The sequence below is a fragment of the Carlito syrichta genome, unplaced genomic scaffold, assembly GCF_000164805.1.
Source record: "Carlito syrichta isolate Samal-C Ts95f unplaced genomic scaffold, Tarsius_syrichta-2.0.1 Scaffold302542, whole genome shotgun sequence".
Lineage (NCBI taxonomy): Eukaryota > Metazoa > Chordata > Mammalia > Primates > Tarsiidae > Carlito > Carlito syrichta.
In genome coordinates, this window is record NW_007246638.1 from 118,518 (window position 1) to 123,427 (window position 4,910).

A 4,910-nucleotide genomic window follows, 5' to 3' on the forward strand; every position below is an offset into this window, starting at 1 on the left:
GAGAGATTGTCCCAAACCTCAGGCATTGATGTCACTCTCTGTCACCATTGTACATAAACTTATTTAGTCTCAGTATGGAATTCATAAGTCACGGTATTATGTTAGTTAAATAATTCTTTGTGCTTTTTTTTTTTTTTTGTGGAGGGTTCATTTTCCGGGGGTGGTTAGTATCCTTGGACTGAAGCATACACCAGGTGTTTCTGCTCAGTATTTTGAGATCTTTCTCAACCTATTGTATTTAATCTGTTATTCCATATAACATTGACAATTGGTATGATTGATCTGGATTTTACAGATAAGCCTAAATTACCAGAAAACTACACAGATGAAACATGGCAAAAACTGAAAGAAGCAGTGGAAGCTATTCAGAATAGTACTTCGATTAAGTACAACTTAGAAGAACTGTACCTGGCTGTAGAAAATCTTTGTTCTTACAAGATTTCTGCAAACTTGTACAAATAGCTGAGACAGATTTGTGAATATCACATCAAAGCATAGATTCCTCAATTCAGAGAGGATTCATTGGATAGTGTTCTTTTTCTAAAGAAGATCGATAGATGCTGGCAAAACCATTGCAGACAAATGATCATTATCAGGAGCATTTTTTTGTTTTTGGATAGAACTTATGTTCTTCAGAATTCAATGCTACCATCCATTTGGGACATGGGACTGGAGTTATTTAGGGCTCATATTATAAGTGATCAAAGAGTCCAGAATAAGACAATTGATGGCATTCTTCTCTTGATTGAGAGGGAAAGGAATGGTGAAGCAATTGATAGAAGTTTGCTCTGAAGCCTTTTAAGTATGCTCTCTGATTTGCAAATTTATCAAGATTCTTTTGAGCAATGATTTTTGGAAGAAACTAACCGGCTCTATGCAGCTGAAGGCCAAAAATTAATGCAAGAAAGAGAGGTTCCTGAATACCTTCATCATGTTAACAAACATCTAGAAGAAGAAGCAGACAGACTTATTACTTACTTAGATCAGACCACCCAGAAGTCATTAATTGCTACTTTTGAAAAACAGTTTTTAGGTGAACACTTAACAGCAATTCTTTGGAAAAGTTTAAATAACCTCCTTGATGAAAACCGAATTCAAGATTTGTCTCTCCTGTATCAACTCTTCAGTAGAGTTCGAGGTGGAGTTCAGGCTCTCTTACAGCAGTGGATTGAATACATCAAGGCATTTGGCAGCACGATTGTAATTAATCCTGAAAAAGATAAAACTATGGTTCAAGAATTGCTGGACTTTAAAGATAAAGTTGACCATATAATTGATATCTGCTTTCTGAAGAATGAAAAATTTATCAACGCCATGAAAGAAGCATTTGAAACATTCATTAACAAGAGACCAAATAAGCCTGCTGAACTTATAGCTAAGTATGTAGATTCAAAGCTTCATGCCGGCAACAAAGAAGCTACAGATGAAGAACTTGAGAAAATGTTGGATAAAACTATGATCATATTTAGATTTATCTATGGCAAGGATTTTTTGAGGCCTTCTATAAGAAAGATTTAGCCAAGCGCCTGTTAGTTGGGAAGAGTGCATCTGTAGATGCTGAAAAATCAATGCTGTCCAAACTTAAGCATGAATGTGGAGCTGCTTTCACCAACAAACTAGAAGGAATGTTTAAAGTTATGGAACTTTCTAAAGACATTATGATTCAATTCAAACAGTATATGCAGAATCAGAACGTACTTGGGAATATTGAATTAACTGTGAATATCCTGACAATGGGTTATTGGCCAACATATGTGCCTATGGAAGTCCATTTACTACCAGAGATGGTAAAACTCCAAGAGATTTTCAAGACATTTTACCTAGGTAAGCATAGTGGCAGGAAACTTCAGTGGCAGTCTACCCTAGGACACTGTGTGCTAAAAGCAGAATTTAAAGAAGGTAAAAAAGAACTCCAGGTCTCTCTTTTTCAAACCCTGGTGCTACTAATGTTTAATGAGGGAGAGGAGTTCAGCTTAGAAGAGATCAAACAGGCTACAGGAATAGAGGATGGAGAATTAAGGAGAACACTGCAGTCATTAGCCTGTGGCAAAGCTAGAGTTCTGGCAAAAAATCCAAGGGGCAAAGATATCGAAGATGGTGACAAGTTCATTTGTAATGATGATTTCAAGCACAAACTTTTCAGGATAAAGATTAATCAAATCCAGGTGAAAGAAACGGTTGAGGAACAAGCAAGCACTACAGAAAGAGTATTTCAAGACAGACAGCATCAAATTGATGCTGCAATTGTTCGAATTATGAAGATGAGAAAGACACTTAGCCATAATCTCCTTGTTTCAGAAGTATACAACCAGTTGAAATTTCCAGTAAAGCCTGCTGATCTTAAGAAGAGAATAGAATCCTTAATTGACCGGGACTACATGGAAAGAGATAAAGAAAATCCAAACCAGTACAACTATATTGCTTAGAATGTTGGCCTTGGAATATTTGGTGTCATATGCAGTAGCCAGTGGATAAACTAACCTGTTGATCCTATATTATTTGACTTCTTTTATACTACCGATGACCAAATGAAGCAGTGTAATTAATGGAAATAGTTGAGTGGACTTTTTTCAGTGGTTAACATGCCCATTTTAAAGAGTAATACTTACCTTTAAGAAGAATGTTGTTGAACTCTTTGCATGTTATTTAGTATGATGTGCAGAAAACACTTAAGAAAGTACCTGGTCTTCATGATTCCTCTTTGGAACTGGGGAAAAGGTCCCTATCGCTATTAAGGGGGGTTCTTATACACCATAAATTATGAAGCAAAAGGTTTATTTGCTTAAAATGTCATTTAAAGTACTTAAACTGCATGCAAACTTTATTTACTGTACAGAGTTCTGGATGTATTTATCAAATAGAAAAACCACCCCTGACTTGGTTGTTCACCTGTTTTGTGATTTCCCTTGAAAAGAAAAATAAGTTGTCATAGCTATTGATATTTAACTAGATAATGTTCTTTTACACTGAAAGTGATTTCTAAAGAAACTTATTTAGAAACAAGTTTTCAAGTAGGGGGACAGTTACCTACACAATATCTTATATATTTGCATCCTATAATTTTTCATTTATGAGTATGGGATGTGTTTATATGGCTTAGCCCTGAGTTTACTGTGCTAATTAATAAGTACTTACAAAAATAGCTGAAATAGAAAATTGCTGATCAATTGTACTAGAGGGACATAGTAGAGAAAAATCCAACTCTTTATATTAAAAATGAATTCAGTAAGAAAATTGCAAGAGAGACCAAAATGAACATGTTTTGTAAATCATTTCAGGAGCAAAAATTCATCAACTAGTTTTCAATATATTTTAGACCTTCAATGGACAGTTTGTCTTCAACTTGGACCGATTGTAGATTGGTTACAGGCTTCCCAGTATTTAGCATTCCTATTTTCTCTACCAAAGTTTTTTTTTGGAAACCTCCCAACTTTTCTCTTTGTTGATAAATTACCCTTCCCTATCATCTTCATTTTAACTTCCTAAAACTCTAGATATAAATGTCCTCCCTCATTTTCCCCACACATTGCCTATTTGAGAATTTGAAATTCTGTCTCATGCTGATCTTCCTTTCAAAACTGCTTGAAGTTCCAAGTTCTCTTAGCCACTGGACACCTGCTTTTCAGGGGAATATCCCAGGATTGTTCATACTTAGAACATGGCAAAGTATTGTTTTTCAAATCGATAATGTGAGTAAAAGGCTTCTCTTTATCATCAGTGGGTTTTTTTGTCTGTTTCCTTTTTGTTTTGCTTTCTTGTTTATAGTTCCTTGAAACTTTAAAGGGAACTGATTATGGAAGAGAAGCAGAAAATTTTGTTGTTTTTATAAATCAGAACTACTTTATTGCTTTTGCAGCAGTATATTTCCTTGCCTTTTGGGGTCATTAGGAAGAATACCTAGATCCTATTCTTCAAGTGAGGAGACTTTTGGCTCTTGTATCTACTATTGATTGTTTTCTTGAGATCTCCAAGACCTGTGGTCAGGTATTTTTTAAAAGTTGCCTGTTTCTAATTGCATCAGCTTACACACTGGTGTCTAAATATATGTGGTATTTAGAATTCCTGTTTCCTTTTGAGCTGCCATTGCCTATATTTTTCCAGCTTCTCCCTGGTTTTCTTACATGGGTTCGTCTGACAAGAAAATGTGGCTCTTTTGTTTGCCCTCTCTCTCTACCGGACCATCTGCATCAGTGTTCTGACTCATCCCTGATGGTCTCTGAGATTTGTAGACTATTACATAAGACTCAGTAGTTACTGTTAAGCAATTTTTAGAAAGAGTTGGTCCGGTTAGGTGGAGACTCTTGATGTCACCTTTGTTATCTTGAAAGCAGGTTCCCTCCTGAAGCTTTTAATTTTTTGAAAATTTGATGCTGTTTAAGCTGACAAATTAGCAAGACTCTTTTTTTTTCGTAACTATTTTTTTTAAATTAATCAATATTCTTTATTATGATGTTGTAGGGTACAGTTAAGGGTTAGGTATACAAATACGTTTCATTCAGGCACCCTGTTGATAAGAGGTGTTTCCCTGTCCCCAGACAGATATTTGCTACCGTTAATCCCATCTCCTCCCCCCATAGTTTCCCACTACTGTCAGTAATTTTCTTATAGTATTACATTGGATGTTCAAGGTTCATTATATGAGTGAGGACATGTGATACTCGGATCTTTGTTTCTATCTTAAAAGCAAGTTGAGGGGATCTGTTTAAGAAATTGAAAAGTAATTGCAAACTACATTGGCTAATTGTGACTTTCAGTTGTTGTTCTGTATCAGTTGAATTTTTGTGCTCTTTTCCCTGTGTATGTGGTGGTTCTATTTTGCTCCAATAAAACTTTTATTTTTAAAAAAATTCTTTGTTATTGCTAATCTAGTCAAAATGATACCATTCAAAACTGTGTGAATGGCCACATAC

At 35.3% G+C, this 4,910-nt stretch overlaps 1 pseudogene across 1 annotated transcript; it reads left to right on the forward strand.

Annotated features, from left to right (window-relative positions):
• The first annotated feature begins 273 nt into the window (after positions 1-273).
• On the forward strand, positions 274-3,692 carry LOC103259158 (annotated as a pseudogene). The gene has a single exon (XR_002481901.1). The product of XR_002481901.1 is annotated as a cullin-4B pseudogene (transcript).
• The last annotated feature ends 1,218 nt before the right edge of the window (positions 3,693-4,910 follow it).